The 25,176-nt window shown below is 46.4% G+C and overlaps 1 long non-coding RNA gene across 7 annotated transcripts in view; it reads right to left on the bottom strand.

The window, feature by feature from the left end:
* LOC137538597 (uncharacterized) overlaps positions 1-25,176 on the bottom strand; it is an 887,672-nt gene that overhangs the window by 463,751 nt on the left and 398,745 nt on the right. For all 7 annotated transcript variants that reach the window (XR_011024839.1, XR_011024841.1, XR_011024844.1 and 4 more), the window contains one exon: positions 3,309-3,451. This is a non-coding gene — a long non-coding RNA (uncharacterized lncRNA). The remainder of the gene's footprint in view (positions 1-3,308; positions 3,452-25,176) is intronic.

Raw genomic sequence — 25,176 nt, 5'->3', positions numbered from 1 at the left:
AATGCAAAACTTGCACTGGGGCCCACAGCTTCTTAGCTACGCCACTGCTTTAAGTCTATTGAAAGAACCTGGCTAGCTGGGTTTTGTAGTTTATTGTTCTGTTGAAAGGACGGTGTGTTTTTTTTGGGATAAACTAGATTTCAAGTTGCTGTCCAAACTTCACCTACCATAATCACCTACAAGAGGTGATAAGGGAGGAGCAGGAAGGGGCCACAAGTTTGTCCTGTCCCCATCCATTCCCTCCCTCTGCTGGTCAGAAATCAATCTACTGTGGTCAGAACTGAAGTCTTACAACTCTACTCACTCAGTGTGTAAAAGAAGCAACCTTAAATCTTCCCCCACTAAGGACTCATTGTCATTATCATCACACTGTACTCCGTGTGCGCTGAAGTGTTGATAATCTCTGCCTTGGGATGATAAGGAATGCATACAAGCAATAAAGAAAAGAACTGAAAACTATAGAAGCAGAGGTGATATTTTGGAAGCACATTTGGCAAACATGAAACTGTACACGCTGCCTATGGTTTACTATCAAAATTGCCACAATAAAAAATGTATATATAAACGTTTATATGTTTTATTGCTCCCATTTTAAAATAGTTAAAACAAACTTTAACTGAAAATAAACTTATGAGATAAGTAATTGTAGGTAACCTATGCAGAAGTAGTAATGGCTAACAGAACTTTTCCCTTTATCTTATTTTTAATTTAAGTTAAACTCTATATCAACATGTAAATAGCAGACATGTTAGAGTGACAGAAAATCAGGTTAATCTAGCTCCCACACAGAGAAATAATGACCTTTTGAACTTTTCAGCACTATTTCGTTTTCAGGGGTGTTTGTACAGCCAGATAAAAGTGTTTTGACTTAATTCCTTTTCAGGTCAGCTGGGGCTGCTATTCAACTTCCCCTCTACATAGTTAAAGCACTGGAAACAAAATGTCTAGGAATAAAAAAAGGCCTCTATGGATGAATAGAAAGGTTAGGGATAAAATGAAGAGGAAAAAGAATGCCTATAAGGTCCTAAAACAGGAGGGGACCGAGGCTGCACTAAGCAATTATAAGGAGTGCAATAAAAATTGTAAAAAAAGAAATTAGACTGGCAAAGATCGAAGCTGAAAATCAAATCGCTAGGGATATCAAATCTAACCCAAAAAAGTTTTACAAGTACATCAACTCTAAAAAAAGAAAGGTTGACTGTATAGGACTCCTAAAGGATGAGGGTGGGAACTCAATGGTTGATGACCAAGGTAAGGCAGAGTTATTAAATGCTTTCTTTGCTTCTGTCTTCACAAAGGAAACAGCACTGTTGCAAATTACAGAGGTAGAAGAGTCTTAATCTTCTAACTGTAATATTAAATACTTAACGCAGGAAGAAGTGAAGGCAAGACTAAATAAATTAAAAATGGACAAGGCACCTGGCCCGGATGGCATGCATCCTCGGGTCCTAAGGGAATTAAGTTCAGTTATAGATAAACCTCTTTATCTTATCTTTTATGACTCTCTTTCAACTGGCAGAGTCCCAGTGGATTGGCGTACAGCCCACGTTTTCCCATTATTTAAGAAGGGAAAAAAATCTGATCCAGGAAATTATAGACTTGTAAGCATAACATCAGTTGTATGCAAACTATTTGAGGGGTTACTAAGAGATACTATACATGACTTAATAGTAGAAAATAATCTTATTTCTCAGCATCAACATGGGTTTACTAAAAACAGGTCCTGTTTGACTAACATGCTCAGCTTTTATGAGGTAGTGAATGCTAATATGGATATTGGGAATGCTGTAGATGTGATATACTTGGACTTTGCAAAGGCCTTCGACACTGTTCCCCACAAAAGTCTGGTGCAAAAGTTGAGGATGCAAGGACTGGGGAAGAGTCTGTGTTCATGGATAGGGAACTGGCTAATGGACAGAAAACACAGAGTTGTGGTCAATGGATCGTACTCAAAATGGGAGACTGTTAGCAGTGGGGTCCCACAGGGGTCTGTACTAGGTCCAGTGCTCTTCAATTTATTTATTAATGACCTAGTAGATGCAGTAGTGAGCAATGTTGCTATTTTTGCAGAGGATACAAAATTGTGCAAAATCATCAACTCTCAGGAAGATAGTGTCATATTGCAACAGGATCTGGATAGGATGGCTATATGGGCACATACATGGCAGATGAAATTCAATGTTGAAAAATTTAAAGTCATGCATTTTGGTCGTACCAATGTTCTAGCACCATACAAAATAAATGGGATACAGTTGGGGACATCAAACTTGGAGAAGGACTTAGGAGTACTCATCGACAACAAGTTAAATAATCGTACTCAATGCCAAGCCGCTGCAGCTAAAGCTAACAACATTTTGGGATGCATTAAAAGGGAAATAAAAACTCGAGATGCTAGCATAATATTGCCCCTGTTTAACTCTCTAGTAAGGCCACATCTGGAATATGGAATTCAGTTCTGGGCACGACATTACAAAAAAGATATTGCAGTTTTAGAGCAGGTGCAGAGACGAGCTACAAAATTGATACGTGGGATGGAAGGTCTCGCTTATCAAGAAAGGTTAGATAAACTGGGTTTATTTAGTCTAGAGAAAAGACGCCTTAGAGGAGATGTAATTAACATGTATAAATACATCAGAGGGCAATATAATAGCTTGGCGGATGAGCTTTTTGTCCCTAGGCCTTCTCAAAGGACTAGAGGACATGATCTGCGCATGGAGGAAAAATGTTTTAGCCATTTATTTAGGAAAGGGTTCTTTACAGTAAGAGTGATTAAGATGTGGAATGCATTGCCACAGGAAGTCGTTATGGCAAACTTTATACCTGCATTTAAAGGGGGCTTAGATGCTTTCCTTGCGTTGAAAGACATCCATGGATACAATTACTAGGTAATGCCTAATGATGTTGATTCAGGGATTTTATCTGATTGCCATCTGGAGTCGGGAAGGATTTTTCCCCTTTTGGGGCTAATTGGACCATGCCCTGTAAGGGTTTTTTCGCCTTCCTCTCGATCAACAGGGATATGTGAGGGAGCAGGCTGGAATTGTACTTTGTACTGGTTGAACTCGATGGACGTATGTCTTTTTTCAACCAAAATAACTATGTAACTATGTAACTGGGTTAGTAACCCTTGCAATTCAAAAATATATGTAGAAAAAGGAGACCCAAAAAAGTTGTATGTAGGATTGGTACTAAATGTGCCCATGCTTAACTTATAATGATGTCACTGCAAGTACGCTTTAAAGCACACCTCCAGGTATAGAACAAAACCAGCATCTATTCACTTAGTAATCAGAGTGCTAAAATCTTACCTTTTGTGTGCGAAATTATGTTTCTGTAGTTTAAAAACCTGTCTTGAAAATGTGATCACATGGCTAGAAGCAACTTGATAAAGGGAGTAGATTTTATGCTCTGTGGGTGTGGCTTCTGTCGATGTTGGGATTTCATCATTCTCCTGTTCAAGTGGAAAGGAGTAGATTAATCTCTCTGATAAGACTGCAGCATGTAGCAATGACAATCCATGGTGGAGAAAAATTCATTCAGCCAATCAAAGAGTTTCCACAAGGATATAAATAATAAATATTTAGCAGTGCCTAAAACAGAGAAGGAAATACCTGTGCCTGCACTGAAACTTTATGCACTTAGTTCAGCTGGTCAATACTGTTATTTTTTTATATTATTATGTTTCAGTCAATGGCAAATTAGGCTGAATGGGATAAACATCTGTAGAAAACATTTCAAAATTATATCATAACTTTGTTTTGACTAGAAGACAATCTATTTAATTATATTGTATTGGTGCACTTGCTTCTATTTTGATATTCCAGTAGCCATCAAGTCTCTATTTTTCCACATGCAATGGCAACAATGACATGGGGAAGGGGGTCAGCATGTTAAAGGTCACCTGAAGTGAGAGGTACTGTACATGGTGGCTACCATATTTATTCCCCTTTAAACAATACCAGTTCCCTGGCTGTCCTGCTGATCTCTTTGGCTGCAGTAGTGCCTGAATCGCACACCTGAAACCAGCAGGCAGCTAATCCAGTCACACTTTGATTGTTGAGGGTCTATGGCTAAAAGTATTAGGGCTGATACACACTGGCTGCGTTCTGCGCTGTGTTTGCGTTTTGAAAAACACATTCTCATTTACCTGAATAACAATCATGGCAAAATCGCATCAAATTTAACGCAGTTTTGAAAAGTCATGGAAAATCAGTTGCAGTGATGACGATTTTTCAAAAACATGGCGATTTTGCTGTGATCCTCAGTCAAGTACACTTTTTGCAAAATGCAACCAGTGTGTGTCACTACTTAGAGGCAGAGGATCAGCGAGACTGCCAGGCAACTGGTATTGTTTACAAGGAAATAAATATGTCAGCCTCCATGTCACTCTCACTTCAAGTGTCCTTTTACTTATATTCAAAGTATATATAGAGGTGATCATTACCAGAATAGCACTAATGAAGAGGTAATACAACTGAAGCAAAGCCTCTGGTGGTGTCCTCGGGTCCAGGGGCTGCAGTGTGGTCACTCACAACTGCTGTATGCCCTGGTGCCACACCACTGCATGACACAAGGGAACCTTCATAGATGCACAATAATGGTTCATGAAAAAAGCCTGAAGAACAGCAAAGGCACCAGGACAGATTGTGGAGATGCACGTTGGCAGGAGCACAATACTCTTATTGACAAACTGATGTACCTGCCACAAACAATACATTGTTGTCACTCTGCTTCTTCAAGTTGGTGCAGATTTAGCAGTTGGCAGTATACCCAATGTAAGGCTTGTGTCACCTTAAAGTGTACCAGAGACGGGGAAAAAAGTTTCATACTTACCTGGGGCTTCCTCCAGCCCCATCTGCACAGTTTGCTTCCACGCCGCCGGCCTCCGCTGCCTGCAGCTCCGCTACCGAGTCCAGTAGCTTCCTTCAGTCGCGACCAGTCTGCGCAATAGGAAGTGTGCTCTTATCTCTCCGGGGGCCTAATCATAATAGGCTGAGGCCTATGTAGCTTGATTTTTTTTTTTGTGGCAATGTGAAAAAAACTGTAAACAAAATACCATTTTCAAAGTTATGGTACAATTTTAGTAAAACAAATAATAAAAAATGTGCATTTGAGTAGGCCTGGGTCTCTAGTTTTCAGAATGGTGACATTTATGGCTTTTCTTGGCTGTTCAGACACTCCATGTGCTTTTCTAAGAAAGAATGACTATTGCTTTTGGTGCAAAAAATGGCCTTGAAAAATGAATTGGTGCTGCTTATGGTTAACTGTGTATTGTGTGCCCAAAATTGTGTACATAGGGTATCATCTGATTGTGTACATAGGGTATCATTTTAATCGTGACAAGTGAGATAATAGAATTTGGGGTGTTTGAGATCTGAGGCCTATGACATTTGAATTTTTTTTCATTTACTTTGTACAAAAATGAATCCCTTGTAAAAAAAAAAAAAAAAAAAACGAAAGTGACAGAATTGAAAAGAGAATACATAAAAAGTTACTTTAGGGACTCAGTTTTTTTAAATAGGTATGCCATGAGGGTATATTTACTCTTATTTTTGCTAATAGGGGCTTGTAATCATTGGTAGTGTGCAATAAGAAAATGAAAACCACAACATAGAAAAAATGCACCTTTATTTCCAAATATTATATTGTCACCATATTTTGTACTAGGAACGTAATTCAAATCTTGTGATAACCAGGACAAATAGGCAGCTAAAATGTGTATGGTAACTATAGGGGATAGAATTGTAGAAATTGTGTATTTTTCATGTTTTCCCTTTAAAATGCATAAATAGTAAAGTTATTACTTACCGTAAAACAAATATCAACCCCAAAAAGCCTAATTTGTGGTGAAAAAACAAGGGATAGATCATTTCGTTATGATTAAGTATTGAAAAAGTTATTGGCAAATGAAAGGGAAGAGCATTGACAGGTGAAAATTGCTCTGGTCCGTTAGGGAAAAAACCTTTGGGGGTGAAGTGGTTAAGTGTCCCTCTTTCTTATCTCAATAAGTTGGGAGGCATGTACTTTCCTGAAAATTTGGGAGATGTGAGTGAGGAACAAGGTGAACGATTCCTCTAAGACATTAAGGGCCCATTCACACTTGTGCGCTTTACAGCGATTTCAGCATCGCTGAAAATCGCTAGCGTTTTGAAAAACGCTTGTTACAATGAATAGTATTTGGAAGTATTCTCATCTAAGTGATTTGCGATTTGCTGAAACGCAAATGTGTTGCCTGCAGCATTTTCTGAGCGATTAGCGTTTCACTGTTAAGTATAGGAGCGCTTGTAAATCGCTCTGGAAGCGCTGGCCTGTTCACAATCAATTATGCAGGAGAACAGAGGCGCCAAAAGGATAAAAGGAAGCTAAATGAGCTTAAAAAACAAATCCTTGGTAAATAGAGGAGGTAGTGGTGGACTTGCCTCCTCCAAGTAGACACACAACGACTGTAGTAAAGACAGTCAATATATTTTATTTATGAACTCCAAATATGCAACACGTTTCGCAGGTTTGATCCAGCTTCATCAGGCAATAATAACGGAGCAATAGCATATGTGGTCAGTAGAAGAGCCAGGCACCTCTGTTCACAATCAAGTTTTTCCAGCGATTTTACCCATCAAACCTTGCAGTTTACCCACAAAACACCTCTTTTTCCTCTGCAGATGTAATTTCCTGTTTATGGAAAACAGACAGAGCTCATTGAACTAGAAAACGCTGAAAAAAAAGTTTTTCTGTATAGTGAATTGCTGAAAAATCTCTAGAAAAAAACGCTGGAAAACTCCAGAAATCCGTTCAGCGTTTGCATTTAGCCATTTCTAGTGTGAATGGGCCCTAAAGAGATGGAAAGGAGATACCAGGGAAAACGAAGCACAATGATGGCAGACTACTGTTGGATGCTTCAGAGAGACATTGCAGATGATACTCAGGAGTGTAAATACACCAAGAGGTGCCTCAGGGAACAAGAATTGAGTTTAGTGTGTGTAGGTGAACTCATTTCAGTACAAATAAGGATTTTCATGAAAAAAAAATGTAATAAAGCTTTGATTTTATATGTATATTTCCATTTATTTTGAGGTATTGCCTTAGTTACATAAATTGTCAGGAAACATGATGTCCTATCAGGCCCCCCAAATGTCCCGGATTCGGCGGGACGGTCCTAGGTTGGGGTCCCGCTGTCCCATGGAACCGCCCCTTGTGTCCCGGCAGGTAGAGGAGGGAATGAAGAAAGATCGAGGCACCAGCTGCGGACGGCCGTTGAAGTGTAATGCGGGGAGGGGGGCCGACATCACTCCTCCCTCCCTCCCTCTCCATCATGTGACCCCCTATTGCATCCCCTTACTAATGCAGAGAACTTGCGCAGCGGGCGTTTCGTTTACCTTTCCATTCTGGTGACCGGCTTCTTTCTACTTCCTGTTTCCCATGACGCGAAACAGGAAGTAGGAAGCCGGCCGCCGGAATGGAAAGGTAAACTAAACGCCCGTTGCGCAAGTTCTCTGCATTAGTAAGAGGACGCAATAGGGGGTCACATGATTGAGAGGGGAGGGAGGGAGGAGTGATGTCGGCCCCCCTCCCCGCATTACACTTCAGCGGCCGTCTGCAGCTGGTGCCTCGATCTTTCTTCATTCCCTCCTCTGTCCACTGGCACCCTCCAATTCACCCCCCCACAGAGCGGCATACTCCTCCCTCCACATTCCCAAGAGTGGCACCCTCCTCCTACCCACCCAGAGTGGCACCTTTCTCCCCACCAAACCAGAGTGGCACCCTCCTCCCCACCCACCGTGGCACCCTCCTACCCACCCACTCCTACCTACCCAGAGTGGCACCCTTCTCCCCACCCAGAGTGGCACCATCTACCCCCAGAGTGGCACCCACCTACCCACCCAAAGTGGCACCCTTCTCCCCACCCAACCAGAGTAGCATCCTTCTACCCAGAGTGGCACCCTTCTCTCCCCACCCAGAGTGGCACCCTCCTCTCCCACTGAGTGGCACCCTCCTCTCCCACTGAGAGTGGCACCCTCCTCTCCCACTGAGAGAGTGGCACCCTCCTCTCCCACTGAGAGAGTGGCACCCTCCTCTCCCACTGAGAGAGTGGCACCCTCCTCTCCCACTGAGAGAGTGGCACCCTCCTCTCCCACTGAGAGAGTGGCACCCTCCTCTCCCACTGAGAGAGTGGCACCCTCCTCTCCCACTGAGAGAGTGGCACCCTCCTCTCCCACTGAGAGTGGCACCCTCCTCTCCCACTGAGAGTGGCACCCTCCTCTCCCACTGAGAGCGGCACCCTCCTCTCCCACTGAGAGCGGCACCCTCCTCCCCACTCAGAGTGGCACCTTCATCTCCTCCCATAGTGGCACCTTCCTCCCCACCCAGAGTGGCACCCTCCTCGCCCCTTAGAGTGGCACCTTCATGCCCTCCCACTGACATCCTACTCCCCACCCACTGGCATCCTCCTCCCCACCCTCGTCACGCCCATTGTCACCCTCTCTCAAAATCTAGGGTGTGGCTTAAGCCCACGTAGGGGGCATGGCTTAAGTGTCCCTCTTTCTCATATTCCAGTTGGGAGGTATGGTCGTATGACAAAATGGAGGTCATTTTTGGATTCAGCGCACCAAAAAACAAAGATTATGTGGAATGACCAAAACAGGTCTCGGAACATATTTTTTTGTAGACCTGTGCTATCGATCAACCACTGCTCCTGCCTTGCCACGATTAACCTACATTTTCTGTCCAGTCTGATCAATACTTCTTTTAGGCCAAAAATCAGAATTCTGTCCGTTGAACATGAAAGTGCAATGGCATCAATTTTCTGTTTGATTTTTGGCAGATTCGATCACTCTGATCCAAGGAAAATCGATGAATGTATAGCCTGCTTTGGGCTTCAAACACATACCTTTATAGATGGTTTTGTCCAGCACCACTGTACTGATTACAGACACCCTTGTTTACCTCTATGCATTGGAATAGAGAGACACACAAGTGCCTTTGTACTGCGGAACCCTAATTTAATGTTTTCATGGTGAACCGTAGACTAGTAACCGAGAGTCTGAAAGAATGAGAGAGACTAGGACCCTAATGATATTTTCAAGAGAGGCAAGATCCACACTGCCGAGGGGCATAACTACAGGGGAGCAGCCACTGCAATTCCGGGGGGCGCATAAATATGTAGGGCCCAAAAATACTAACCTTCCCTCCCATACTCCAGATTAGTTGTTTTTGGGGCTACACATGTTATGCGTGTTAAGATCATTATGACCCTTGTAAGATGGGCCCCCAGGCTGTGAGAGTCACCAGGGAGAGGCAAGGGAAGGGCTGTGAACATTAAGGGGCCCCATCAAAATTTTTCTGGAGGGGACGGGCCCATGATTTGTAGTTATGCCCCCAACTCTGCGTCTCATTTGTAAACTGCAGGAGGCCCGGGGGGGGGGGGGGGAGGGGGGGAAGGGGGAACAGGTTTTCTATGTACTGGGGGCACCTACCTGGCTAACTTATACTGGGGGCAACAACACCTAGCTATCTATACTGAGGGCAACTGTACCTGGCTAAACTATACTGGGGGCAACTGTACCTGGCTAACCTATACCGGGGCAACTGTACCTGGCTAACCTATACCGGGGCAACTGCATGCTCACAAATTTGCCCCAGGCAGCAAAAAGTCTAGAACCGGTCCTGAATAGATTGGTGAATACAAAGATGCTATTCAGCTATTAAGGACTTTGCAGAAACAAGACCAAAGAAATGCAAGCACAAATCAGGTTGCCTTTAAATGTCTAACTGTTTTCTGAGGTTGTTTGGCCACAACAATGAACATGCCGAAAAGACAAAGAAGCTTTGGAGTGAAAAGTGAAATGAAAACATGCTACTCGTCAGCCCTAATCAGAACAATGATCCCCAATATGACAATGGGACTGCACCACCTTATCCTATCGTGCGAACATGTCTGTTCATTTCTGTCAGATGCATCTTCTGTTTCTCTGGTCCACAGGCAAGTCAAGGTGCTGCTGTTTGAGAAGACGATCATCGCACATCCTGTCATTCGCAATCAGGTGAGAACATTCCTATTAATGGCACAGATACCTGTGATAATGTATCCTTGTCATTTATCGCAGCAAAGTGCGAGGTAGATTGACAACTACATGAAAACTATTCCTTTGGTGTCTGTTAATTAAGGACCTGAAACTCACAGCTTCATCGCCTGAGGCAGCCATATTAGTGGTGAGGACGCCCATGGCACCTCTGAGGATAAAAATGGGAATGATACTTAGCACTTGCCAAATTTATCACTTCATCACTTAGCTCCAGCCAATCAATGGTCCACAGAGGCGAGATTGGCACTTGAGGCAATCTATTGTCACTCAGCAACTAATTAACCATCTACATTATGTAACACTACTATTTTCCTTGATAAGGGTTGCTATTTCTGACTCCTTGCAGTTGCAGCTTGGTTGCAGTTTGTGACTTCTGACTCATTCCTGTGAAGTCAATATGCTTCTCCTTGGTAGTGATTAGAGATTAGCTGAAACTTAGAAGAAATGTTCAGCATGTATTCATAAAGACTGCAACTAAGTAATAGTAATAAAACTGCTCCCAGGAAGCTGCCATGTAAGGCTCCTCCCAGGAAGCACCCATGTGATGTGGCTTCTGGACCCAGGTGGAAAATAGCACATGGAGTATTGGATCTGACACTTCATTTCTTGCTTAAAAAATAAAAACTTAACAGTATTATTGTATTTATTTTGCCATCTCGTCTTCTGCTGGTTCCCCTGCAACCGCTACCACCCCTGACCACCACTGTGGATTGCGATTATCATATGGTAAATTACACCCCAGGTAAGGGGTCAGTGGACAGTCATTAACTCCAAACATGTACATAAGGTAGGAAGAGGAGACACAGAGAGCTTAATGTAGTGTAGTATGTACTGGAATATATATATATATATATATATATATATATATATATATTTTTTTTTATTATTATTATTATTATTATTATTATTGATTTATAAAGCACCACCATATTCCGTGGTGCTGTACAAAGTAAGAAACAAACATGGGGTACATTAGAATACAGACAATGGTGTACACCAAAATACAAGCTACATAATTATTGACAAAATACAAAGAATGATACAAAAACGAATTATAGAATTGGTAATGACAGTGATAAAATTAACACGATGAATAAAATGTATAATGGTTACCAAGAAACAAAAGGGGGAGAGAGCCCTGCCCTTGCGAGCTTACAATCTAAAGGGAATAGGTGGGAAACAGGAGGAGGGGTAGTATGCAGCAAATGCATAGAGGCTGTGTGTTTTAGGATACCTAGTAGGAGTGCAATTTGGTCTTAGGACAAAGTGGCCTAAGGTAGCGCATATGCTTGTCGGAATAAGTGTGTTTTTAGAGAGCGTTTAAAGGCAACAAAGGTTGGCGAGTGACGGATGTGTTGAGGGAGGGCATTCCAGAGGAGGGGTGAAGCGCGTGCGAAGTCTTGTAAACGTGAATGTGAGGATTTGATTCTAGAGGAGGACAACAGAAGATCATGTGCCGATCTGATATTAGATATTAAATTAGTGAGGATATGTACTGGGGAGAGAGATTGTGGAGAGCTTTGTAGGTTAGAGTTAGGAGTTTGAACTGAATCCTCTGGTTAATTTGCAGCCAGTGAAGAGCTTGACAAAGAGGGTCGGCAGAGGAAAATCGAGAAGAAAGATGAATGAGATGAGCAGCTGAGTTCAGTACCGACTGGAGCGGGGCCAGTCTGTTAGAAGGTAGTCCACAGAGTAGAATGTTGCAGTAGTCCAGACGAGAAATTATAAGAGCTTGTTTTAACATTTTAGTTGTGTCTTGATTGAGAAAAGGACGGATGCGAGCTATGTTTTTGAGTTGGAGATGGCAGGAGCTGGTTATGGAGTGAACATGAGGAATAAAAGAGAGAGATGAGTCGAATATCACCCCCAAGCACCGAGCTTTGGGAACTGAAGTTATGGGAGTGTTATTAACATTTATTGTTACTTCAGGCAGGGAGGTGAACAGAGACGGTGGAAAAATTATTAGTTCAGTTTTACTCATATTAAGTTTTAGGAAGCGAGAGGACATGAAGGAGGATATAGCAGACAAGCAGTCAGGAACACGTTTAAGGAGGGAGTTAAGGTCTGGGGCAGAGAGGTACAGTTGTGTATCGTCTGCATAGAGGTGGTATTGAAACCCGAATGAGTTGATCACCAAGACCGTGCATGTAGATGGAAAAGAGGAGAGGACCAAGGACAGAGCCTTGGGAAACCTCGAAAGACAAAGCATGAGGAGAAGAGATTTGATCTGAGTAGGAGACTGTGAAGGACCTTCCAGAGAGGTAGGAAGATAACCATGTGAGAGCAAGGCCCTTTATTCCTACATTTGAAAGTATTTGTAGGAGTAAGGTGTGGTCGACAGTATCAAATGCTGATGACAGGTCAAGAAGGAGGAGTATGGAAAATTGACCTTCTGATTTGGCTGTAAGAAGGTCATTGGCCACTTTGGTAAGGGCTGTTTCCGTGGAGTGGTTAGAGCGAAAGCCAGACTGGAACTGATCAAGTAGGGAGTTAGCAGATAAATAATGGCTTAATTCTGCATGTATATGGCGTTCAAGTAGTTTGGATGCAAATGGGAGAAGTGACACTGGGCGTTAGTTGGCAAGTTTGGTAGGATCTAGAGAAGGTTTTTTAAGTAGTGGTGTCACAACAGCTTTTTTGAGTGGGGACGGAAAGATGCCGTTGTTAGTGCAGGCAAGAGAGATGAGGATAGCTGCGGAATGAAATGGGAGGGAATAGGATCCAAAGAACAGGTGGTTAGATTAGTTTTGGCAATTACAGAGGAGAGAGAGTGTTCAGAGAGTGGAGAGAAGGCAGTTAGAGAGCAGTCAATGGGAGGTGGGATTTGAGGGCTGCGTGGAGAATTCACTTCTGATCTTGTAAATTTTATCAGTGAAGTATGTTGCAAATTCTTCAGCTGATAAGCAAGATGAAGGAGGAGGAGGAGGGGGATCGAGAATGGAGTTGAAGGTGCTAAACAAGCGTTTTGGATTGTGTAAATGGGTGCATATTAGGGAAGAAAAATAGGACTTTTTTGCCACAGAGTGCATTTCTGAAGTTGTTCAAGGCAATTTTATATGAGATGAAGTCCTCACTTGTGTTACTTTTCCTCCAGCGCCGTTCAGCTGCCCTAGAACATCTTTTTAACTGTTAAGTGGTTTTGGTCATCCAGGGTTGGCGACAGACACGGTGAGGGCGGGCATTGACGAGGGGGGCGAAGTCATCCATGACTTTTGTAATGGAGCTGCTGTAGTGTATAGCAGCCGAGTCTGGGTCAGTGAAGGATTGTGTGATCAGAGGTGCCAGGGCATCAGAGACAGATTGCATGTCTAGATTGCGATAGTTTCTGCGAATATGTGAGCGTGCTTGTGCCAGGGTGGTAGGAAAAGAGGGGGAGAGAGAGAAGCGAAGTAGGTTATGGTCAGAGAGTGGTAGTGGATCATTAGTAAAATCAGTGACAGAACATAGACGAGTGAATACGAGGTCAAGCGTATGGCCAACAGTGTGGGTTGAGGTAGAGGACCACTGAGACAAGCCATAGGATGAAGTGAGTGATAGAAGTTTTTTGGAGACGGTGTTATCGGTGTCAATAGGAATGGTAAAATCACCCATGATGATGGTAGGGATCATGGGCGTCCGCAGAAAATTTTACAGGGGGGGGCAAAAAGTGGGGAGTTAAAAATTTGGGCTGGTGTGTGGCGCGCTACGCGCGCCAAAAAATGGAGCTACGTCATGCGCCGAAAAATGGGTGTGGTCATGAACCAGAATGTGGGTGTGGTCGTGGGTGGAGACAAGTTTACATGAACTAAGCAATGGTGGGACATTAGATTAGGACAGTGGTGGCGAACCTTTTGGAGGTCGAGTGTCCAAACTGCAAAGTCACTTTACTATCACAAAGTGCCAACAGCAATTTAAACTAAATACAAACGTTTTAACTCATACATGAACATTATGGAAAATTAAGTTGAAAATAAACTGTGAAGATAAACAATTTCATCCATCGTACTCCTGAAAAAAATTATTCATTTTTTTTAGAACCTCCCAGTTTCATTTTCTGTTTTAAAAAGCAGAAAAAGTAGGTTTAATGCTATTGTCTCATATGATGATGATTCAGCTTTTTCCATAGTCTCGCAGTTAGCAATCATGTGACCCCCAACAAGACAAATTCAGCAATCATGAGGCCCCCCCATCAAGACAAATTCAGCAATCATGAGGCCCCCAACATGACCAACTCAGCAATCATGAGGCCCCCAACAAGACAAATTCAGCAATCATGAGGCCCCCAACAAGACAAATTCAGCAATCATGAGGCCCCCAACAAGACAAATTCAGCAATCTTGAGGCCCCCAACAAATCATGAGGCCCCCAACAAGACAAAGTCAGTAACCATGAGGCCCGCAACAAGACAAATTCAGCAGTCATGAGGCACATAAATAGACAGCTTTTCACATAAATAGGCAGAATGCCCCCTTAATATGTAGACACCTCTCACCTGGCAGCAGTTCCCCAAAATACACTCAATCTGACAGCAGTGGTTCCCCAAAAATAGGTAGCCCCAGGTCTATAGGTGTCCCCAGAATAGGTGGCCAGCGGTATAGATGTCCCCAGAACTGGTAGCCAGGGGTAGAGATGTCCCCAGAACAGGTAGCCAGGGGTATATGTGCCCAGTATATGTAGGCAAGGGTATATGTCCCAGTATATGTAGGCAGGGGGTATATGTCCCAGTATATGTAGCCAGGGGGATATGTCCCAGTATATGTAGGCAGGGGTATATGTCCCAGTATATGTAGGCAGGGGTATATGTCCCAGTATATGTAGGCGGGGGTATATGTCCCAGTATATGTAGGCAGGGGTATATGTCCCAGTATATGTAGGCAATGGGTATATGTCCCAGTATATGTAGGCAGGTGTATATGTCCCAGTATATGTAGGCAGGGGTATATGTCCCAGTATATGTAGGCAGGGGTATATGTCCCAGTATATGTAGGCAGGGGTATATGTCCCAGACAGTATATGTAGGCAGGGGTATATGTAGGCAGGGGTATATGTCCCAGACAGTATATGTAGGCAGGGGTATATGTCCCAGACAGTATATGTAGGCAGGGGTATATGTCCCAGACAGTATATGTAGGCAGGGGTATATGTCCCAGACAGTATATGTAGGCAGGGGTATATGTCCCAGTATATGTAGGCAGGGGTATATGTCCCAGTATATGTAGGCAGGGGTATATGTCCCAGACAGTATATGTAGGCAGGGGTATATGTCCCAGACAGTATATGTAGGCAGGGGTATATGTAGGCAGGGGTATATGTCCCAGTATATGTAGGCAGGGGTATATGTCCCAGACAGTATATGTAGGCAGGGGTATATGTCCCAGACAGTATATGTAGGCAGGGGTATATGTCCCAGACAGTATATGTAGGCAGGGGTATATGTCCCAGTATATGTAGGCAGGGGTATATGTCCCAGTATATGTAGGCAGGGGTATATGTCCCGGTATATGTAGCCAGGGGGATATGTCCCCAGAAAAAGTGGCCATGTGTGCAGGAGGAGGGGAGCAGCGGAGAGAAGAGGGAGAGCTATGGGCACTCACCTTAGGGGGCATTCCCTCCCTCTCTCGCTCTCCCCTCCGGAGTCCGGAATGAAGTGTGCAGCGGCTGGCAGCGGTGGGCGGAACTTACCTCCTCTCGTCGCACGCGCCGGATGGATTAGCCGCTACTCTGGCCTGATCCAGACCAGAGTGCGGCACCAGAACTTCCAGCGCAGGAGCGAGAGGAGGTAAGTTCCGCCCACCGCTGCCAGCCGCTGCACACTTCATTCCGGAGGGGACAGCGAGGGAGAGAGAGACCCCTAAGGTGAGGGAAGGGGGGGAGACGTCCGCCCTTCCCCACTGTGCCCATAGCGCTCTCTCTCTTCTCTGCGTGTTCCCCTCCTGCTGGCTGCACGGGCACGCGGCCAGGGGGGGGCAGCGGGCGGCCAGGCTCGGGCAGATGCCCGGTTTTGCCATATGTGCGGACGCCCATGGTAGGGATGTCAGAGGATAGGAACTGGAGAAGCCAGGCAGAGAAATGATCTAAGAAAACAGAAGCAGGGCCTGGAGGGCGGTAAATAACTGCAATTTGGAGGTTCGAGGGAGAGTATAGTCGGACTGCATGGACTTCAAAGGACGGCAGGGAGAGAGAGGGAATAGGAGTGAGAGGCTTGAAGGAGCATTTATCTGAGAGGAGAATGCCCACACCACCACCATGTTTATTCCCACTTCTAGGAGTGTGGCTAAAGTGGAAACCTCCATAGGAGAGGGCGGCAGGTGAGACTGTGTCAGAAAGGGTCAGCCAGGTTTCAGTGATCCTAAAGAATGTGAAAGCATTGGAAATGAAAAGATCATGGATAATGGGCAGTTTGTTGCAGACTGAGCGGGCATTCCAGAGGGCAGCCGAGATCGGAGGGGGTGTAGGGGGAAGGAGTGGAATATTAATAAGGTTACAGTAAGAGGGAGGGAAATTTGATTTATTGCAAACAGTGTGATTAGCAGGGGGGAGTGGGGGTCCAGGGTTAGGTGAAATGTCCCCAGCAACAAGGAGGAGGAGTAGGCAGATATAGCGGAGCAGAAGTTGCGATGTAGACTTATATGTAGACGTAGTGTGACAAGTAGAGTTGGGCCGAACGGTTCGCCGGCGAACGTGGTTCGCGCGAACGTAGGTGGTTCGCGTGCGGGTACCGCACGCGAACCTTTTGCGGAAGAAGTTCGGTTCGCCCCATAATGCACTGAGGGTCAACTTTGACCCTCTACATCACAGTCAGCAGGCCCAGTGTAGCCAATTAGGCTACACTAGCCCCTGGAGCCCCACCCCCCCTTATATAAGGCAGGCAGCGGCGGCCATTACGGCCACTCGTGTGCCTGCATTAGTGAGAGTAGGGCGAGCTGCTGCAGTCTCTCATATAGGGAAAGATTAGTTAGGCTTAACTTCTTCCTGGCTGCATGCCTGTTCTGTTCAGTGAGCCCTCAGCCCACTGCATACCTGTACTGTGATCCTGCCACTGCATACCTGTTCAGTGATCCTGCCACTGCATACCTGTTCTGTTCAGTGAGCCCTCAGCCCACTGCATACCTGTACTGTGATCCTGCCACTCCATACCTGTTCAGTGATCCTGCCACTGCATACCTGTTCTGTTCAGTGAGCCCTCAGCCCACTGCATACCTGTACTGTGATCCTGCCACTCCATACCTGTTCAGTGATCCTGCCACTGCATACCTGTTCAGTGATCCTGCCACTGCATACCTGTTCTGTGAACCCGCCACTGTATACCTGTTCTGTTCAGTGGACCCGCCACTGTATACCTGTTCTGTGAACCCGCCACTGTATACCTGTTCTGTTCAGTGGACCCGCCACTGTATACCTGTTCTGTTCAGTGGACCCGCCACTGTATACCTGTTCAGTGAACCCGCCACTGCATACCTGTTGTGTTCAGTGAACCTGCCACTGCATACCTGTTCTGTGAACCCGCCACTGTATACCTGTTCTGTTCAGTGGACCCGCCACTGTATACCTGTTCAGTGAACCCGCCACTGTATACCTGTTCTGTTCAGTGGACCCGCCACTGTATACCTGTTCTGTTCAGTGGACCCGCCACTGTATACCTGTTCTGTTCAGTGGACCCGCCACTGTATACCTGTTCAGTGAACCCGCCACTGCATACCTGTTGTGTTCAGTGAACCTGCCACTGCATACCTGGTCTGTGAACCCGCCACTGTATACCTGTTCTGTTCAGTGGACCCGCCACTGTATACCTGTTCTGTTCAGTGGACCCGCCACTGTATACCTGTTTAGTGAACACGCCACTGCATACCTATTGTGTTCAGTGATCCTGCCACTGCATACCTGTTCTGTGAACCCGCCACTGTATACCTGTTCTGTTCAGTGGACCCGCCACTGTATACCTGTTCTGTGAACCCGCCACTGTATACCTGTTCTGTTCAGTGGACCCGCCACTGTATACCTGTTCTGTTCAGTGGACCCGTCACTGTATACCTGTTCTGTTCAGTGGACCCGCCACTGTATACCTGTTCAGTGAACCCGCCACTGCATACCTGTTGTGTTCAGTGAACCTGCCACTGCATACCTGTTCTGTGAACCCGCCACTGTATACCTGTTCTGTGAACCCGCCACTGTATACCTGTTCTGTTCAGTGGACCCGCCACTGTATACCTGTTCAGTGAACCCGCCACTGTATACCTGTTCTGTTCAGTGGACCCGCCACTGTATACCTGTTTAGTGAACACGCCACTGCATACCTATTGTGTTCAGTGATCCTGCCACTGCATACCTGTTCTGTGAACCCGCCACTGTATACCTGTTCTGTTCAGTGGACCCGCCACTGTATACCTGTTTAGTGAACACGCCACTGCATACCTATTGTGTTCAGTGATCCTGCCACTGCATACCTGTTCTGTGAACCCGCCACTGTATACCTGTTCTGTTCAGTGGACCCGCCACTGTATACCTGTTCTGTGAACCCGCCACTGTATACCTGTTCTGTTCAGTGGACCCGCCACTGTATACCTGTTCTGTTCAGTGGACCCGCCACTGTATACCTGTTCTGTTCAGTGGACCCGCCACTGTATACCTGTTCAGTGAACCCGCCACTGCATACCTGTTGTGTTCAGTGAACCTGCCACTGCATACCTGTTCAGTGAACCGGCCACTGCATACCTGTTGTGTTCAGTGAACCCGCCACTGTATACCTGTACTGTTCAGTGAACCCACCGCATTAGTGCGCATACCTGTGCAGTTAAGTGAACCCACCTACCTACGTGAGTGCACGCAGTGTGATATACCACTCCGTGCATACCCGATATGGACAAAACAGGTAGAGGAAGAGGAAGAGGTAGTGGCAGAGGCAGAGGAAGGCCACCCGGCAGGTCTGCGCGAGGTCGTGTAAATGTAATTTCGTGTGGACCTGGCCCACAGTACAGTGCTCGGAAGAAGGCACGTCCCATCACCTCAAACAGTCAGGATGCCGGGGTCCTCACCCACCCAGGCTTCACACACCTGGTCCGCCGGTGCTCAAACACTCCGTGGCTCACCACTCCACCAATATGTTACGATAATATGTTATCTGTGAGTCGTTGCATAAATGACATTAATTGACTAATATGGCCCGCATGTTTGTACTACTGCTTAGGCTTATGTATGCTATACTCATGTTTACCTCAGTGTTTAGCTGGGTAGACATTATATATGTAGTGCCCAGTAAGTTATTTCTGGGATTGATCCTGCAGGGTTAATCCGTATGACATCACTTTGGTCTGCTGACCGGAGGGGTGTGTCCTGTATTGTAGGGTGTGGTGCACTTTAGTGGTTGTGGTATATTAGAAGACTGAGTGTCAAGGTATATGTACACTTGAGGAAGGGGGTGACCCCGAAACATGTCGTGTTTGCAGCTCTTTCAATAAACGCAAGTTTATTATCGCCAGTGGAGTGCCGACCTCGTATCTTTGTTAACGTCCCATCACCTCCCAAGATTGTCAGGACGTGGTTGAGTATTTAGCGACACAGAACACCTCATCTTGCTCAGCCACCAGCGCTACTACTAGCACCACTTCCGCTGCATTTGACACTTCACAAGAATTATTTAGTGGTGGTGAAATCACTGATGCACAGCCATTGTTACAGCCAGATGAATTTTCACCAGCTCATATGTCTGCGTTACGCGGCAACACTATGGATGTAACGTGTAAGGAGGATGAAGGACCTACTGATGGTGCATGTTTGGATTTTTCTGAGTCAAGCGAAGCTGGGCAGGATGATTACGATGATGACGATGATAGGGATCCTCTGTATGTTCCCAATAGAGGAGATGAAGAGGGGGACAGTTCAGAGGGGGAGTCAGAGAGTAGTAGGAGGATAGAAGTTGCTGAAAGAAGCTGGGGCAGCTCTTCGTCAGAAACAGCTGGTGGCAGAGTCCGGCACCATGTATCGCCACCACCTATGTACAGCCAGCCAACTTGCCCTTCAGCATCAGCTGCTGAGGTCCCCATAGTGCCCACATCCCAGGGTGGCTCAGCGGTGTGGAAATTTTTTAATGTGTGTGCCTCAGATCGGACCAAAGCCATCTGTTCGCTCTGCCAACAAAAATTGAGCCGTGGAAAGGCCAACACTCACGTAGGGACAAGTGCCTTACGAAGGCACCTGGAGAAAAGGCACAAACAGCAATGGGATGGCCACCTGAGCAAAAGCAGCAGCAGCACACAAAAGAAAAGTCACCCTCCTTCTCCTCTTCCTCCTTCAGGTGCATCATCTGCTTCTGCCGCTTTCTCCCTTGCACCTTCACAGGCACCCTCCTCCACTCCGCCTCTGCCCTTGACCGGTTCCTGCTCCTCTGCCCACAGCAGCAGTCAGGTGTCCGTGAAGGAAATGTTTGAGCGGAAGAAGCCACTTTTGGCCAGTCACCCCCTTGCCCGGCGTCTGACAGCTGGCGTGGTGGAACTGTTAGCTCGCCAGCTGTTACCATACCGGCTGGTGGACTCTGAGGCCTTCCGTAAATTTGTGGCCATCGGAACACCGCAGTGGAAGATGCCAGGCCGCACTTATTTTTCGAGAAAGGCCATACCCCAACTGCACCGTGAAGTTGAGAGGCAAGTGGTGTCATCTCTTGCGAAGAGCGTTGGGTCAAGGGTACACCTGACCATGGATGGCTGGTCTGCCAAGCACGGGCAGGGCTGCTACATTACCTACACAGCCCATTGGGTGAACCTGGTGGTGAACGATGGCAAGCAGAAAGCGGCGGACCAAATTGTGACACCTCCACGGCTTGCAGGCAGGCCTCCTGCCACCTCCTCTCCTCCTGCTACATGCTCTTCGCTGTCCTCCTCCTCCTCCTTGGCTGAGTGGCAGTTCTCCTCTCCAGCTACACAGCCCCAGCTCCGCAGGGCCTATGCTGCATGCCAGGTACGACGGTGTCACGCCATCTTAGACATGGCTTGTCTCAAAGCGGAGAGTCACACTGGAGCAGCTCTCCTGGCTGCTCTTAAGAAACAGGTGGATGAGTGGCTGACCCCGCACCACCTGGAGATAGGCAACGTGGTGTGCGACAACGGCAGCAATCTGCTTGCCGCTTTGCATATGGGGAAGCTGACACACATACCCTGCATGGCACATGTCATGAATCTAGTGGTTCAAAGATTTGTGGCAAAGTACCCTGGCTTAGCGGATGTCCTGAAGCAGGCCAGGAAGTTCTGTGGGCATTTGAGGCGCTCTTACACAGCCATGGCACGATTTGCAGAAATTCAGCGTAAAAACAACATGCCGGTGAGACGCCTCATTTGCGATAGCCCCACTCGCTGGAACTCGACCCTGCTCATGTTCTCCCGCCTGCTAGAACAGAAGAAAGCCGTCACCCAGTACCTCTACAACTGGAGTAGAACGAAACAGTCTGGGAAGATGGGGATGTTCTGGCCCGACAACTGGACACTGATGAAAAATGCATGCAGGCTCATGCGGCCGTTTGAGGAGGTGACCAACCTGGTGAGCCGCAGTGAGGGCACCATCAGCGACTTAATTCCCTACGCGTACTTCTTGGAGCGTGCTGTGCGTAGAGTGGTGGATGAAGCTGCAAATGAGCGGTACCAGGAACCGTTACGGCAGGAACAGGCATGGGACCAATTTTCATCAGACCCAGCTGTTTCCTCAACACCTGCGGCAGCACAGAGGGGGGAGGAGGAGGAAGAAGAGAGGTCGTGTGCAGAAGACGAGTCAGACTCAGAGGATGATGAGCAAGGTGTTTCTTTGGGGGAGGAGGAGGAGGCGGAGGAGGGGACAGCGGCAGGAGAACAACCGCAGCAGGCGTCGCAGGGGGCTTGTGCTGCTCAACCTTCCCGTGGTATTGTTCGCGGCTGGGGGGAGGAGTTTGACTTACGTGACGTCACTGAGGAAGAGCAAGAGGAGATGGAGGGTACTGGATCCGACTTTGTGCAGATGTCGTCTTTTATGCTGTCCTGCCTGTTGAGGGACCCCCGTATAAAAAACCTCAAGGGGAATGAGCTGTACTGGGTGGCCACACTACTAGACCCTCGGTACAGGCACAAAGTGGCGGACCTGTTACCAACTCACCTGAAGGTGGAAAGGATGCAGCACATGCAGAACCAGCTGTCAACTATGCTTTACAATGCCTTTAAGGGTGATGTGACAGCACAACGCCAGCAAGGTACCACTGCCACTAATCCTCCTCCCGTGTCCACGCAGTCAAAGACAGGACGCTCCAGCGATCTCATGGTGATGTCGGACATGCGGACGTTCTTTAGTCCAACGCCTCGCCGTAGCCCTTCCGGATCCACCCTCCACCAACGCCTCGACCGGCAGGTAGCCGACTACCTGGCCTTAAGTGTGGATGTAGACACTGCTGTGAACAGCGATGAGGAACCCTTGAACTACTGGGTGCGCAGGCTTGACCTGTGGCCAGAGCTGTCCCAATTTGCCATCCAACTTCTCTCCTGCCCTGCCGCAAGCGTCCTCTCAGAAAGGACCTTCAGCGCAGCTGGAGGCATTGTCACAGAGAAGAGAAGTCGCCTAAGTCACAAAAGTGTTAAGTACCTCACCTTTATCAAAATGAATGAGGCATGGATCCCGGAGGGCTGCTGCCCGCCCCAAGACTAAGTCAGTCCCCGCACACACAGCATCTCTGCCTGCACGCCGTGTGACTGGCTGCCTGGCCTGCCCCAAAAAGACTAAGTCGCTCCCAGTCCCTCCACACAGCATGTCTGCCTGCAGGCCGCTTGACTACCTTCTCCGCCACCACCAACAGGGTCCGGGACTCCAGGCGGATTGCTGAATTTTTTAGGCCGCTGCTAGCAGCGGCCGCTGTAATAATTTTTATGGTGCGTGTACATGACTGCCTAATTTTTCTGGCTGCACTGAGGGCAGCTGCAACAACAAAAGAAAAGGCATGTACATGCGCCCATTCCCCTTCGTGATCATTACCTTGCCGTGGTGAAGGGGCTTGCGTATCACAATGAAGCAATGACCGGCGCCTAGATGAGTGTCTCGGGGGGCACACAAAAGATAATAAGGTTGTTGCTTCATTGTGGTCAGACCAAATTTGATCAGCTGGACAGTCACTGTTCTGTCATTCAGCTACATCAGCCAGGCCGACCATATGGGCTGTAAAGCCACCAAAACCTGCACTCTCGCCATGGTGCGCACCAGTCCAGCACGGCCGTCACTACACAAACAGCTGTTTGCGGTGCGTTACACGGTGAGTTTGGTGTGTCAGTGTGAAGCAGTACCTTAATTACACTACCTGATTGATGTATACACATGCAAGATGTTTTAAAGCACTTTAGGCCTGTCATTTAGCATTCAATGTGATTTCTGCCCTTAAAACGCTGCTTTGCGTCAAATCCAGATTTTTCCCGGGGACTTTTGGCGTGTATCCCACTCCGCCATGCCCCCCTCCAGGTGTTAGACCCCTTGAAACATCTTTTCCATCACTTTTGTGGCCAGCATAATTATTTTTTTTTTCAAAGTTCGCATCCCCATTGAAGTCTATTGCGGTTCGCGAACTTTAACGCGAACCGAACGTTCCGCGAAAGTTCGCGAACCCGGTTCGCGAACCTAAAATCGGAGGTTCGGCCCAACTCTAGTGACAAGGAAGGTGAGGTTGGAAGCAGGGGCGTAGCAATAGGGGTTGCAGAGGTTGCGACTGCATCGGGGCCCTTGGGCCAGAGGGGCCCTGAAGGGCCCTCCCTCAACTACAGTATTAACTCTCTATTGGTCCTGTGCTCATAATAATCACTTCTATAGATGCTTCGAACAGCAGTAATCATTAACAAGCTGCTCCCCATCCCCTTCTTGCAACTCTGACACTGTATTTGCCATTGGCAGGTTTTGGTGCGTTGTATCAATTGTTATGTATAGGGTGCTTGGGGGGCCCCAATGTAAAACTTGCATCGGGGCCCACAGCTCCTTAGCTACGCCACTGGTTGGAAGTACAAGAAAATCTCATGAGAGGCGAGCTGTGGAGTGGATAGGAGGGATGGTGAAATGTACAGCATATTGCTGACAGCAGGGGGATGTAGTGTGTGAAGAGTTTTGAGGATGGCTGGGGAGAGCAGGCAGATAGTAAACACTAGGTTAAACATTTTTGCAACTAACCAGAGAAGCAGAATTTTCTGTCAGTTCCTTCTGTTCTCTTCTGGTTCAATTCTGGTCTAATTTTGGTCGTTGTATTTTCTTTACACTTGGAGTTCAGATGCTCAAAAACTGACCAGAGGTCAAAATTGACCTCCTATCCTAGCTATATGCAAACAGGCTGCCAGCATCTTAATTAGCAGACTGAGTGCAGGTGAGATGGTGAAGTGTTTGAATGGGAGTCTCAGCCTTGTAGGCTGGATTTAAAGGAGACTCTGCATGTGTGGTTGGACAGATTTGTAACTCACAGATCAAACACAGCATAGAACACTGCATAAACAGCTGGCAAGGCAATAAAATATATGTTAATTTAAGGCCAAGACCTAGATAAGGCCAAAAGCTGGGAACTAATGGAATGGAACCAAAGATCAGAGGTTGACACAAATTTAAAACCAAGAATGTCCCATAGTCAGATAACAGGGCATGGTTTGTAATAAACAGACATATAATAGTGAAGTTGGGATCATATATATATATATATATATATATATATATATATATATATATATATATATATATATATATATATATATATATATACACATTGTGTATATATACATATACATTGTGTATACATACACACATATATATATATATATATATATATATGCACACACACACGCACACACACGCTACCCTGGTCTTCCCTTATACCAGGCCTGATCTTCATATGTTGGTTACAAGTAGCTAGAAATAAGTGGTGTAGGTCCAGGGCCTTCACCGCCTTGTCTGTCATTCATACAAATCTCTGAACATTGAAAACAGAACACTTTCAGCCCAAGTATGATCAGTGAAATTCTACAAAATGTCCCTATTATCTTTCTTATGCTGTGAGGAAAAGCTTTTCACAAGCTCAATACAATTGTGACTACCCGTTTAATTTATTTAAGTTTTTTTTTCCTGTATGTCAGCATAGCTCCCTGGGACATCC

Source organism: Hyperolius riggenbachi, chromosome 11 (assembly GCF_040937935.1).
Source record: "Hyperolius riggenbachi isolate aHypRig1 chromosome 11, aHypRig1.pri, whole genome shotgun sequence".
NCBI classification, from domain to species: domain Eukaryota; kingdom Metazoa; phylum Chordata; class Amphibia; order Anura; family Hyperoliidae; genus Hyperolius; species Hyperolius riggenbachi.
The sequence above is the reverse complement of the archived record's forward strand: the minus strand, read 5'-3'. Positions and strand labels throughout refer to the sequence as shown.